At 41.1% G+C, this 15,250-nt stretch overlaps 1 protein-coding gene across 2 annotated transcripts in view; it reads left to right on the top strand.

Annotated features, from left to right (window-relative positions):
• Positions 1 to 14,750: 14,750 nt before the first annotated feature.
• The window catches only part of ELK3 (ETS transcription factor ELK3), a 33,789-nt gene continuing 33,289 nt past the window's right edge, over positions 14,751 to 15,250 (top strand). For both annotated transcript variants that reach the window (XM_048926611.1, XM_048926535.1), the window contains exon 1: positions 14,751 to 15,167. The gene's annotated coding sequence lies outside the window, so the exon portion shown is untranslated. The remainder of the gene's footprint in view (positions 15,168 to 15,250) is intronic.

Genomic DNA, 15,250 nt, shown 5'->3' on the forward strand with positions numbered 1-15,250 from the left:
GGTGGGAGTGAGTTGTCTTACTGGCCATCAGTACCTTCTGGGCAACACAGGAGGGGACCAGCACCACTCCTTGCCTTTCTCTGAGGAGATGTATAAAACAAACTCTTGATATCTCTGCTCATTTTTCTCTTTTAGCCTCTTGTTGAAGCTTGTTGTGTGGGAACTACACGGGACTCTGTTTTTAATTTCTTGCCTCACTGTCACACTTGCTGGGCACACCCATTCATCCTCAGGTTCCTGTGGGAAAAAAGGAGGATTATGTTACCTGTTTTCTATTTCAGGCAGAGTTTCAGAGTCCTGTCCTGTTCCTAGTCCCCAGTATCCTGCAGTGCTCTGCAAGGATAATCTCTTGCAGAAGGGGAAATGCAGAGAAGGCTCCGATAGCAGCAGCAGTCTTTCCTTCCGTCTCTCTCCATCTCTCTGTGTCTCTGCCTGCATCCTCTCAATTTTCATCTGCAGAAAGGAAAAAAAGATAAGATTTGCCCTGTTTTCCTTTCCAACAGGAACTGGAAGATTACCAAGAGAGCTGGGAAGATGTAAAAAGAATAAATATAATTAAGAAAAAAAGAGAAAGAGCTGCAAGATAGAGAAGTATGCAGCTAACAAGAATGAGAAAGAGTGAAGAAGAGGGAGGTACAGAAAAGAAATCACAGTGCCAAGTATCTGAGTAGATGAAGCCTCCACTGTCATGTGCATTTCCTGGACTGGCACATCTGTGCAAAAGCATTTTGTGTTCCGAAACACTAATTTCACACAGGAGCTCCTGAAAGCATCACAGAACCTAAGCTTGAGAAAGCCTCTCTATGAAATGTGCTGGAATAGCTATCTCCAAGTTATGATTTAGGAGACAGTGAGAAAAAGTCAGCAGTAGTAGACTACAGTGTTTCCACATTGTACCTCCTAATGGGATAACTTAAAACTTAGAAGATCTATGAGCTGTGCATACAAGTCACCTCCTCCTTTGCTTTTTCTTTATCATCTTCCTTCCAACCTTCCTCTTAGTCCTGTGGGTCAAAAGGGCACAACTTCCTGTCTGCCTCCTAAACCCTCTGTCTCTTCTTTTCTGAAACAGGAATGAGTTGCAGATGAATTTTATTTTGCAGATAGCTGAACATGAAAATATTTGTAATAAATAGGAACAGAATTTGAGTGCTTTTATAAAGGAAAAAAAAAAAAGTAAGCAAAGCGATTCCCTCAGACTACTTGCAAAAAAAGAAACAGATGTGAAAAAAAAAATCTAAGTGTGAATATAAAATAAAATCCAGACCTTTAAAAGCAATTTTATTTTTTGCAAAGAAAGCCAGACTCATTGATATACCCAGATATCTCCTCAAAATATGGAAAACACGCATTTGAAAAGGGAAAAATAAAGGGAAAATACAGCACCATAGGTCTGAGAAGATCAGAGAAAAGGACCAATAGAACTGCAGAAGCCAAAAAAGTGCTAATACAGCTTGAAAAGAACAACTAAAATAATTCTAGCTGGCAAAATGAGATATCTGCATCACAGCTAAAAAAAAGGCAAAGAAGGCACTTTAAAGATGCTCTATTATCTTCCACAAGATTTGCCATGCTAAGTTCTGACGATAATGAGGCTGTAGTATAAATTTTCTTCAGCTGATCATCATGTTACTTAAAAGGATGTTTGTTTGTTTTTTATAAGTCAGAGATGAAGGCCTCTTTGAGGTTTTCAGAGATTAACACCACATACATCTCACCTAAGTATGTTTCTTCCAGGCTGAAAGTTTTAGGAAAATGTGCAGCTGATCTGCTGAGCATCACATTTCTTCTAGTGAGATCTATAAAGTAATCAGTTTAATGTGGATAACAGAAACTGTTCCATTCTTGCTGTTTGGAGGAAGAGCATAATAAAAGCCACACCTGAAAACCCACATGGAGAAAAACATGTGATTAGAGGCCTCATTCATATCTGATGAGCACTTCACACAAACACCTCCAATTTTTATTCCCAGTAGCAAATTAATCTTCACGCTCAGTGAACTTCGATGTTCAAAATGTAGTCTCACTCAAAAAATCCCAAGTATATATCTGGATAAAACCTGTCAGTTGTTATCTGATTTTTCTTCTTCTTCGCAATTGAAAGACTTACAAGAGGTTGTGCTGCTGGAGATTCTAATTCTTCAATGCATTTGGCTTTATAAACACATGAGATGTCAACTGCTGAAATATCGGGATGAAAATGTGGCAGCAGCTTTGATTTTTTTGGCAGTGATTTCACTGGTGTCCTTGACAAAAAAAGGCTGAGTCCTTTGGTTAGGACATCACTGCAAGGTCTTGATGAAATTATTTCAGCAACAACGACAGCCCAAAGCAACGACTTCTAAACTTTCTTCAGTTCACACCTTGAACATCATCAAATTTCAACAACTCCTAATGTTGGCAGCAGAGGCGTACTGTTATCTTACATAACAATAGCACAGTCAGTACACAGCAGTGTTGTACGTAATTGTAAATGTTAGTGAACAGAGTTCCTATTGTCTGTCTAAGGCCATAAGCAGCTGTATTTGAAGGTGTAACTCCTACTTTGGGATATATTAATATAAGATGTAAGTTATCAGATCTAGCTGAACACATTTTTAAATCCTCTGAATATTCTTTTCCCTTTCTCTTCTCTCTTTTCCTTTTGCTTTACAGCCTTTCTGAGCAGACCTTTTTCATGCTACACACAAGAAAACTGGACATATTAAACAGTTTTCGTGCCCTTTCCATCTTTGGCATTTTCTCTTCCATGTCCTGGAAGAATCCCATCTTCCTCTCAGATACCTCTATAAGTCTTGTATGAAGTCACTCAGCTAGTGCATAACTTATGTAGCAGTAGTGTGATGATATCTTACCACCACCAGAGATCGACTCCCCCTCCCCACTCTTCTAAGCAGTGTAATTGGAAAGGTTAGCATATAACCCCAGAAGCCCTAACTTAGTTTCCCAGGACTCCTTCTATTCCTGATGTACGTACAAATACCTATTTTCAGGCTGATGGCCTTTTCCCACAGACCCAAGGAGACTGACAATACAGTAATTTCCAAATCTCTGCAAAATAATAGATCCTCTTGAAAGTAAGAAATATTTTCCCCATTCAGAAAATACCTCGAAATAGCTAAGTTCTCCACTCCTGAATCAGAGGACCATTACCAACAACTCTCACCAGTTCCTGGCACTCCTCCTATGAGACTCACAACATCACACTTCTTTCTTTCACCTCACTCAGTGATTGTGCAGAACTCTGAAGAGAGGTGATGGGGAAAAAAAGCATTTTGGAAATGAGACACATACTCTGTTTTGGTAGAGCTCTATGGAAATTAAAGAGTTTTGTAAGCAGAAAAACTCATTAAAAAAGACAGAAATGCTACAATTCCAGTTTTGTTTTGTGCACAGGGGTCTCCAAATGGGCAAAACCTGCACTTACCTTAAGACAAGCTGGCAAAGCAAGAAGCAAGACAGAAGCAAGACAGAGGTTATTTTTCCTGGGAGAAAGACAGGCATCATAGAAGCTGCTGTTTCCTCTACTATACTACACATCCTCATGGGCATCTGTTTCTAGATTATTAAATTAATCTTCAGCCTGTTACTAATTTTTGTTTCTTCACAAACATAAACTCCCTTGACAGCTGTTCTGCTCAACTGAGGAGACTGTCGGACCCCAAAGGAAGGTTTTTGCATGTGGCAAAGAAATAGAAGTGGAGACTCTGGAACATGCAAGGGTAGATGCAGCCCTGCTCTGAATATGACTGATGGTCATGATTTAGTGATGTGACCTGTGAGAGTGTGCAGTGTATCAGGCTATGATAATTGGGGAAGTACGAGGAAGAGGAAGGAAACCTTTCCAGCATCATGGTAAATGTCCAACTTGGCTTGCTCCCACAGGAGACCCAAGAAATGATTCTAGCTTTGCTGCTTTCAGAATTAGACAGAGCACTCATCTTTTTGATGTGTCTTTCTCCCAGTAAAATCCTCATAGAAACAAAAATGAGGATTTTTAAAAAAACCTTTTCAAATGGAAAAGCAGCTTTAATTTCTGGGACTGAGAAATAATCAAATAAAACCAGCTGCCTACTCATAACTGCACTTGTACTGATGTAAGTTTAGGAGCACAAAGGTTTGTACTTGTCCTAGAGGAAGCAAGGGCTTCCTCTTCCACTGAGCCTTCAGTGTGTAGGTAATGGGGGGAAGCTAGTTCAGAGAGCCCCTGGCCTCAGCACTGTCAGTCTGGCTGTGCAACAAGAGAACCCTCTGGAGACTAGAGCAAGCTGTTCACTAAACTACTTATTTCTCTATTTTGTTTTTTCTGTAAAACTCAGCTGAGACTTTCTTATCTAATAGAGTTGATCAGAAGGGTAACTGATAAATTAGAGAAAAATACACATTTCTTTTGTTTTCAATGAATTTTCACCTTGTTTTTATCAAACGCTGTTCTTGTTAAAATCAGTAGCACGTGTAATTTTACACAGATGTTTTTGAGAAAGGAAGACTCTTGCAACCTCTGGGGGAAGGTATCAAACAGTTCTGCATTGCTTTTGAGGTTAATCCATGGAGTATCACAGAGTTATCTACATCTTCTGAAATAAGGTCTCATGATGCTCCAATAAACAAACTAAGATTATCTAGAGAACCAGAAAGACCAAAGAGGAGAGAGATGAGGAAGAAGAAACAAAAAAGCCTGTTTGATAATCTGTGTTATACTGGATAGTATAACTGGACAATGTAACAGCCCAGTCTTTCCTTGTAGCCTCTTGTGTGTGTTGAACAAGGAGAGAATTTATGTTTCTGCGGTGCTGTGCAAAAAAAGCCCCCAAGTTCTTGTAGAATAGAAGAGCTAATGAAGTCTGGCTTCACACTGCTTTACATATTGTGACTGAATTTTCTGGTTCCTACTAAATGCAAACTACAACTGACTCTAATCTCAGGATTTTTAAAGTTCTTAACAGCTCACCACGTGGACTCATGGGTGTCCGTGGCTTGTTGAGTCCAGTAATGCATCCTCCTAATCTAGCATTGTTTTCTTTCTAGGAGCTGATATTCATGGAATATTCACGGAACTTAGTGTTGGACTTTCAAGATAATTTCTGTCAATTTGGTTGAAATGGGAAAGCTGAATTATTAAGGAGAAATGGCAGGCATTTCCATGCAAACTTGTTAAAACCTATGAATCAACAGAGAGATATTCAGGCCATCAACTTAAGGTGTATGATCACAAAACCTTATTTCTTTCAGAAAATGTACCAAAGTTATTTCTCTCTTTTTGGGATTGGAAAGTCAGCATTTCCTTCTGTAAAACCAATAAGAGTCTGACATTTTTCATAATCAGATCAGTGAAATTTCTGAGTACTACCAATGAGTTCAGCACAAGTCTGTTCATTTAGACATAAGGGAGCTCGAGCAGAACAGGAACTGGAGTCAAATCCATTAACCACAGAAGCAGAATTCTCTAACACAATCATAATTGATTGTCACATGCAAAAGTATAGTTCCCACTGCTATCTGTGATCTTGCCATTTGCTTGGAAAACTATCGCCCTAATAATTTACAGTATCATTATATTAGTTTTAAACATGCAGATTTTTTGAGACCATTCATGGCTGCACACTGACCTTGCACTAAATTATTTGTAATTAAATAAATAGTTTTTATAGAAATAGAGGTCAAGCAAGAACTTTATAATGTAAACAAATAAATGCAATTAAATATAATAAAGGATAAATTAATATATACTTAACCAGTTCGATGATAAGTAAAGGCACAATTTTTAAATAAATAATTTTGTTGACCACATCCCTATTTTGCTCTTCATACTATTAACTTCCTATAGTCTAAACATTTCTCTTTATTCTATTTATCTGTTCTATTTGTCATGAAAGATAAAGAAATCAGTGAAATATATGTTATCAGAAAAGGTGAAGAGGAAATTAAAAAGCTGGTAAGAAACTTTTAACTCAGATATCATCCATGCAGAGGAATAAATTGTGTTGTACTCTGTTTTTCTAAAGATAATTTTTAAACATCTGCTTTCTATTTGCTATTTCAATAAATTGTCTGAAACATCTACAAAAGACCCTGTCTTTTCACATTACTTGAATTTGACATCTCTGTAGATCATTTATTATTTTACATTCTTAACTTCATTTGAAATGAATAATCGGTCATAGCCGACAAGATTACAGAATAATTCTCTTCAGTGCTGACCACCATCATGCCTTGATGCTACTGCAGGAGAAGGACTGCTGAATGGTCTAAACAAGAAGCGTACACATGTATACATATGTATTTATATTCATGGAGGGTTATAAAACAGGCTTTTGACATTCCTTGGTGTAACACAGTGGTGAAAGACTACCCTGACTTGTCAGGAATATGTTCCATTAACATTAACTAAGCTTTTAAAGTTATAATCCTTTTCTTGTTGTAAGTATTGACTTGTTTAGAATGAATTGAGGCATTGGAACTCAGATCAAAGGCCCTTACTAATTTTCTTATTTATTACTGGGAGTCAAGAAATCTATCCTGTACAATTCCTACAAGGATGCAGACAGAGTCGGGACAGACAGGCAAGTGAGAAGTGGGAACTAATGAATATTGCTCTGGTGTCAGACAGGTAAAGTACTCCCCCCTTCCTGTTAATTCAATCTGAACAATGAAGAGAAAAACCCAACCCACCCTTGTCTTGTTTGACTTAGACATGAACCCTTGATAAGGCTCTGGAAAACAAGAAAGTTTGTAGTAGATTTTAGCTACCTTTGGCTGAGTAACTCGTATGTCATAAAAATATGAAAATAGTGGTGTACTTCTGCAACCAGTGTAGACTCAGCTTGATATGCTGTAGATAACAGAGAATGACTGAGATAAAGAATAATACAACATTCTTACTTGAATATTACATACTTTACACTTCTCTACAGAAAGGATATCCCAGCAGGAAGGAGAAAGGTGGAGCACAATCCCTGTAGCATTTCTGGTTCTGCATTGTACAAAACTTTGTAGGGACACAGGAAGAGGATACGGAAGTCTCTACAGGAAAACGGAGAAAAGTTCAAACGTAAACAGCATCCAAAAAATTTACCAACAGTGTAAAAATGTTTAAAGCCACTCACATTATAGTTCTCTATACATCCTCATGTATATGTATTTTTGCAATTTCTTAATAAGATCTTAATGTGAATTAAACAAGCCACATTCTGTGGACTAAAGTAAGCGACAGTCTGTTTGGGAGAATATTCTTCTTGTAGCAGAATAAGCAAGTGTAGGACTAATAAATTTACACTGCAATCTCTATGAGACTTTGAAGAAACTTGGCATTAAGACATCATCCTAAAAACCACTTGCACAATAGATGCTCAATTGAAATCTCCTGAAGTCAAAGGAAACTTGCTGTAACCTCAACACCTTTTGAACATGGATGGGAAGCCTTTAGCAAAGCCCAAGAATGTGCTTAAATCTATTATTGCATGCAGCTGGAATGTGGATGAGAGCAGTCTGGAGCAGCTGTGCTTCACCAGATGATGCAAATGGTGGGCTACAGCCATGTTAGCTATCCTCATAACATCATTGCTCACATTTGTTTTTGTCTTAAGCACAAAAGTGAGAGCCCATGGTTATCTCTTCAGGGTTTGTTTATGAAGGGTGGGCTTAGACTTGTGTTTATGTCTGGATATCAGAAGCCTACTGCTTGTGTCAAAAAAGGTTTTAATGTAAATGTGGCAGCTGTTGATAGCAGCCAGATAACTGCACGTGACAAAAAGACAGGACAATATTTATATAACTCTAGCTTTTGCTGCATATTGGTAGCCTTCTTAGGATGACAGCTATCACTAGTACGTGGTAAAGGGGGAGCATACAGGCAAATACATGTCAGATTTTCAACATACTTGTTGTGTATGCTTAGAGTACGGGCATGAGAGCTGTCCTGAACTAATACATAGCAAACTGGTATAAGAAAGATTCATAAAATCCCACCATAGACATCTTTCCAACCCCATTCCCTGATTTGTTTTGCCCAGCAAGAAGACGGCTGTTATGGCACACTTCACCAACACAGATCAGGTGCTCCAAAACAGCAAGCTGTTGTACATATGATCTACAGTCACATTATTCTAAGTAAACAACGTATCAGCCTATGATTAATCAGTATTCTGGGGTGGGGAGAAGGAGGTGAATAAGGGTAGGTTGGGTAGGGTTATAGAAATTCCAGGAAAGCTAAGTTAGGGTAGGAAAGGTTATATGACCTGCCTTGTCAACGCATCTGTAGTGAGCTGGGGTCACGTGTCCTGGGGATGTCTCCAGGTGGCTGAAGGGAGCTCTGAAAGCTGTCCTCCATTGTCCTGATTTGATAACATTTTTACATGTGATTTGCCATAATGAGCAAGGAGGACCCAACTGTTAGAAAGTATGCAAACTAAGATATGAGCAAGGGTATGAGTAACACAACCTTTGCAGAACAGCAGAGAAAAGTCTGCTGGTTTCTTAAGACCTCATTTACAGTTCCCAAAAGCATGAAGGCTTGTTTGTATGCTAGTTAATCATCACACGGTTTTATGGTCTCCATGTTTTTACCAAAGGCAGTACTTTCTCTTTTCCTTGACGACTTCTGGTCATAGTTTAGGCCCTTGACATCAGCACTAGGATGCATGTGGTTGGGCATAGATAAGGTGAATGGAGGTGCTTGGAGGTGAGTGGAGTGACAGAAGCATTGCTACAGCCTTATCCGACCTGCACTGCACTTGTTTTCAACAAGAGCATGGCTACCAGACCTACACCCCATCCTGTTCTCCAGTCTTGCATGATTTCTCCCCTTCTTCTTGAGCCACACTCCACAACATTAGACAAGAAAATCCATATTTTAGCTGTACTGAAGGAAAAATATGAAGCTAAAGGGGTATCTGTGTCTCCTACCTTGAAGAACCTCTTTGGGAAGCTGCACAAGCTGGGAAGGCTTCCTATGGCTCCTGTGTGGGAAGCAGGGAGATGTGAGCACCTTCAGACTACTCATGGCAGGAACCTAACCACATTCTTTTAAATGTTTTTCTATCCTTTATTGCACATCAAGAAAAATGAGTGTACAAGGACATGTAGGGTAGAAGTATTAACACATATTCATTTTTTAAATTGTTTTGTGTAATGTGACTGAAAAAATTTCACTTGCTTGCAAGCAATATTATGCTTATGCTAATGGAAATCACGTCCCATAAGAAACACATAATGTATATACTTCATGGTCTGCATCAGTGTCTGGCTAGGGGATAATTTTGACTGTAAAAACTCAAAGATATTTGGAAGATTTATTTGCTTTTCTGAAGCGTCTTTTCTATGAGTTTTATAATTGTGGTGATTGAGTATAAGAACAGGGAAGGCTTTAAAACAATGTTGATTACTTTATTAGAAAATGCACATGACCAAGACCATGGATAATTAACTTTGTAACTACAAACATGACAATACAATCATTGGAACATCATCATCAAACACACGGTAATCAAAAGAGAAACAAACACTGTCACTTGCACCTGACTGAACACTGTTGAGGAGAAATGTCTCCCCAGGAATGGGCCGTACAAGGAAACACAAAAGTTTATAAAGTCACATATTGAAGACAAAATCTGCACATCATTTGCCATCAAAAGCTTTCAGAATTAGTGTGGGCTGAACAGAAGCAGCAGTGAGTTGTGTTCCTCTGGATCAAAACCGCTGAAGAACAGTAAAAGCTGTTCAGTTATATTCAGGTGCTATGGTGATACTGGGCAGCAGCAATGCCTTGGTTAAGTTATATTTAGAGATTAAGTTAGAGTAAAATAGACAGATGGAAGACAGAAGAAAAAAAGGGATAAAATACAACTAAACTTTTAGCTCAGACCTTTAGTTAATTAGCCTGGGAAAAAACCTGCAGTAGAACATATTGAAAGATTTAAGAGACACACAGTGACCTCGCAATTAGTTAATCTTTGCAGCCGGATTTGACCATGGGGATATTCAGAGATTCATGGAATCCTCTTTCCCTGTTTTCAGGGACTGCTGACTTAGGTGCCATGGGCTCCTCCAACACACCACGGCATGACATTCCTGAAATGACAAAAAATCATAGGCAATTACATTGCACACAGGAGGTAATTCCATATAAATCTTTCACTAAGAAGGCAAACCTAATGAAATAGCAGATGTGATGCTTTTAATCTAAACATGTTGGGTCATGTGCTCTCTTCCACGGCAACATACAGGGAACACAAAACATTCAGGGAAGAAAAAATGTGCCAGAGGAAAAGGAATGTAAAAGCAGTAATTTCCCCAAACGCTTCTTCCTGATCCAGCACCACAGCCTTCTTGGGCTGGGTAGAGAACAGGACGAACACCTCAGGGTCTCAAAACATCATTCTCTAAAGACCGAATGCAGACTTCTAATTGCAGCCCAGCAGAAATGCTCATTCACAGCCTCTGCCATGAGGGACTGGAAGGTGCTCCCAGAGGAAGCAGAAGTCCCCAGGGACTCCTTGGTCGAGGTCTGCACAGGATATTTGCTTCATTGTGTGAAGAAGCATTTAGCCTGCCTCCTGCCACTGACAGGAAACTTTTTAGGTTGAAACTTGCAGAATTTGCTCCAGAAAATGTGGCACGAGATTTTTGGTGTAGGGAACCTGCTTTGGCAGGGGGGTTGGACTCGATGATCTCTGGAGGTCCCTTCCAACCCCTACAATTCTGTGATTCTGTGATTCTGCGATTTTCAACCATTTGATGCTGACATGCAATTGTGTTTTTTTCCCCTCTAATCAGATCCAATTTTCAACAGCACGCAGTTTTGTCATTGTCTGCTGTTTAACCCTTTTCTAAAGCTTGCAGTTTTACCTAAGACAGCTCAGCAAAGCCCTGGAAGAAAGAACATTTGAAGGGGAACAATGTAAGTCCATTCTTTTGAGTTTCCAAGGGCTTACAGTCAGCATTACACCCTGGAGGTAGCGCTGTACAGTACTGCAGACAGTGCTCTGCTTGCCAGTGAAGCTGTCTGCAAGATGAGATAAAACCGAGGACCTGGCCATTCTGTGAGCAGAATGGATCCTCTGGGACTTTTTGCAGTATTGAAGTTGTTGGCTCTGAAGCCTGTGTTTGTCCAGCTACGGGGAAGTGTGAAAGAGGAAAGCCAAACCTGCAGGAAGAACGTTCATCAATACTGATGCAACATTTGTAAGGCGTATAAACAGAGTGTTGTGAAGGGCAATCTGAAATCCTGCACAAATTAGGCTGTTGTTCCAACTCTGGTGATCCATTTCTGTACACTCGCTTTCCAAAACCCCCTGGGAATCTCCTTGAAACTGGGCAGGTGGTTCCTCAAGCCAGAACTACGAGGAAATAAGCAAGAACGGTCACTACTGTTTCTGCCTCACAACTTGTGGTGCTATCAGAAACACAGATATAAATCTGAAAGCTCTTCACAGAGCCTGCAATCTGGAAAAAAACACAAAGTATTTAGAGAGGGCAATATAATATATACGTGCATTGAATACACTTGTAGTTAAATTAGTAAATGAAATGACCATTATTTCCATCTACTTTCAACTTCATTTTTGATAATTACACACAACTGTAAACACAGATGTACTTTCAAAGAAGAAGGTGCGCTGCAAAGTGACCTTGTAATTACTTAGATTAAACTAATGTGGGCTCAAGACTGAGCGAATTTACACTAAAGCCTTGGCCAACACAGACATGAACCTCAGCCTGAAGAGCTTAAATGGAGCTCTGCAGAGCAGCAAATCTGCCTATATTTTTTTCTTTCTTTGCTTTAGATAGGTTAATTATAGAAGCACATGAGATTTGTGAACAGTGTAAAGATACAGCAGAAATGACCTGAAAGGACCGAAAAAGCCTGGTTTCTTAATTGATGTAATCTAATGAAAATGAGGCAGAATTGCGGTCACTACGCTTAGGAATGCTTTGGGGCATATTTTTTTCTGCAAAAAGCCAGCTTTATAAACAAGGGCTCCTTCACAGACTGTACAATTGCAGGATGAACAGACCACAGGGACAGCTTGGGTCCACATGTTTGTTCAGGGCTGATCTGAACCCATCAAATTAGGACCCTGAGCTGTGGTGCTGTGCCTTCCTAGAGGAAGAAGAGCTATCTCCAGCCACTCCTCACTCCTTCTGAGTGTGACAGCTGTTGTCTGGACCAACTTTGAGTGACAAATAACAGTTGTGATGTTAAACCCCCAAATCTTCACAGCTTGAAGAATTCTAAAGCTCTTCAGGCTTTAGAATTGACAGTTGTAATAAGTGCTGATGGGTGGCATAGGCAGAAACAAGTTGACTGGAGTCCCTACCAAACACATAACTAGCATTTTTATGATTACATCAACCAACAGGCTTCCTGAATGGAACTGCTTTTGTAGAACAAAAGAGCTCCTATACAGTACAAACCTGCAATTTTCTTCATTCATCATCTTGTATTCTCACATCAGCCAATTCTTAAGGACAGCCATAAGTCTGCATTAATTGAGCTAGGCAGGTATCATGGATGAGAGAATTTTAATAGCAACTCTGTAAAACACAGTATTTTTATCAAGTGCATAGATGCAGCTTCAAAAAAATATTTTCCAGATGACATCCATATTACAAGAATCAGTAGCCAAAAAGTTCACATCTTCTTCCACCTTCAGCAGAGCTTTCTGAATTCTTCATGTTTCCAGCATATCCCAGTGGCTTCTTTCAGTTGAACAGCATCCTCACTTTCCTCACCATCCCCCGGGTGGTACGAAGCTCTCAGATGGTTCCTGCCTAGCCCTGAGCATGGCACCTTCATTTGGGTCTCAGCTTCTCTACGTGGACAAAGAGGGACGAGTGCTGCAGACAGATTCCTAGGGCTCACAGTAAATAAAAAGAACATGTTTATTTGTCAGCTTTCTTTTTGGGGACATAACAGTATTTCTGTAAAAGAAAAGAAGTCACTGACTTGGTTTGAAGAAGTAATACCGGCTGTGAGAGTTTATTATCTCGGATCTCCACACCGCCAGTACTGGCCAAAGAAACTTCAAAATGTCTCTGCTTCTTCTCTGATTCACAATATCAGTGAAGGATGAATGCAGAAGATGAAGGTAGGCACCCCCAGCTGTCGGTCCAACACTGAGTTATTGGTGCTGTGAAAGCCTCTCTGGCTGCCTTGCTGATGGAAATCGGGTCTGCAGTTGCACTCCCCAAAGGAAGGTTGATTCCTGTACCCTGATGACCGAAACACCTAATGCAAGGACTTAGTCCATTGCATGTTTTAATCTAGGTAATGTGCTCCCTAAAGTTAAATGTTCTAATGTTTCTTTGTTTGGGAAACCCGAAGTGAGCAGATTCCACATCTGTATTCTAAGATTCAGAGTGACATCTAAAAGGGCATTATTTAAAGAAAATCATAAAGCAACATCATATGGTGTGCTGGTAGGATGCTATGCTTGGTCCCCCATGCCATGCCAAGACAAGAAGGGAGAACCCACCAACTTCCCTAGAGCCCATTTGCTCTCTGCCAGCTGTTGGAGTGCTGTTGACTCATGACTAGTGGCCAACAGTGGCAATCCTTGCTAGTTTCATCAGAACATGGAGCATACTTTTGTTCCCAGTGACACTGTCTGTAACATTGCCACAGGGCAGTAAAAAATCAGCATAGCTTCTGTGTTGTTTCATGTTGAGAACATTTTTGAGCTGTGATTAGTGTTTGAACGATAAATGGTGTAACTGTTAAAGCACAGCGTAGTACTTACTGATGGTAACACATTCTGTATTTAGTAGCATCACTGCATTTTACACCCTGCAGTCAGAAAGCATGTCCCTCATTTGGAGAATTTCCATATAAATTTAGAAACGGACAGTGTAATCATAGAATCAATAAATCTCCTAAGTTTGGAAAAGAGCACTTACATTATCCAGACCAACCATCAGCCCATCCCCACCATGCCCACTAACCATGTCCCTCAATGCCACGTCTACACTGGTCTTGAGCCCCTCCAGGGTCCACCACCCTCCCTGGGCAGCCTATTCCAATCCCTGAACCTTCCCTGATGCAACTTGAGGCCATTCCCTTTTGTTCTATCACTGTTATGTGGCAGAAAAGGCTGACCCCCGCCTCACCATAACCTCCTTTCAGATCACTGTTGAGGGCAATCTGCTCTCCCCTGAGCCTCCTCTTCTCCAGACCAAACTAGTTCCCCAGTTCCCTCAGCCGCTCCCATCAGACTTGTGCTCCAGACACCTCACAGCTGTGTCCCCCTTCTCTGGACAACACTTCAGGGCCTCCTTGTTTTTCTTGCACTGAGGGACCCAGAACTGAGCGCAGTATTCAATAATGCAGATATAAGAGATAGGAGAGAAGCCACATAAAGATATAAATGCCTTGGGCAACGCGTTCATTCTTACAAATCCAAACACACGGTTGAGAACCGAGGTCTGAAAGTCACCGGTCAAAGCTTAAATCCCGCTCAGTGCCTTTCTGCTGGTCTGTGCTATCTGAAGCGGGAACGCTCTGTTCAGATTCGATGATTTGAGCAGCCCTTGACTTTTAGCGCGTACTTTTCCTCGATTTTGCGCCACATCGTTCTGCCGCCTTCTGTACTTCAGTACCAATTTGAGGTCCACCCCGGGGACATCCACGCACGGCCCCGAGCTCCGCATCCAGACACCGCGATGCCACCTGCGGGGCCGCTCCGGGGCCGCCCCCCGCCGCCGGGCCGGGCCGAGGCTCCTCCCCGGGGGTGTAGCACAGGAAGAGGTGGAGGTCGGGGGAGCTCCTCGTGAGTGCTCGGAGTTCCCGTTAGTGCCGTGCTATGTGTGTGTCTTATGTTACAGCCATGCCGCACATCAGTGGCCAGAGCGAGGGGAGAGGGGAGGAAAAGCCTGTTTACACAGACTGCAAACCGCCTGGGGAATAATGCAGGAAAGGAAGTGAGCCGGCTCTCTGTCTGACTGCTCCGACTTCCTGCTCACACAGACACACACACACACAGACACACACACACACACACCCCGACCGAAAAAAAAAAAAAAAAAAAAAAAAAAAAACGGGGAAAAAAATCAGGATCTCATTACAACAGCAACAGAGCGTTTGCAGAAGGCTGTCAGCATGGGAAAGCGGGGGGTTTTACCCGGCTCCCTCTGAACACCGCGAAGCAGCGGGAGGGACCCGCACGCTCTGGGTAGGTACAGCGCCGCAGCGCCGGGACAACAACCGCAAAGTTTCGGGGGTCTGCGGGGAGCGCGCGGGTCCGGGCGGAGGGCG

The sequence above is a fragment of the Lagopus muta genome, chromosome 1 (genome assembly GCF_023343835.1).
Source record: "Lagopus muta isolate bLagMut1 chromosome 1, bLagMut1 primary, whole genome shotgun sequence".
NCBI lineage: Eukaryota > Metazoa > Chordata > Aves > Galliformes > Phasianidae > Lagopus > Lagopus muta.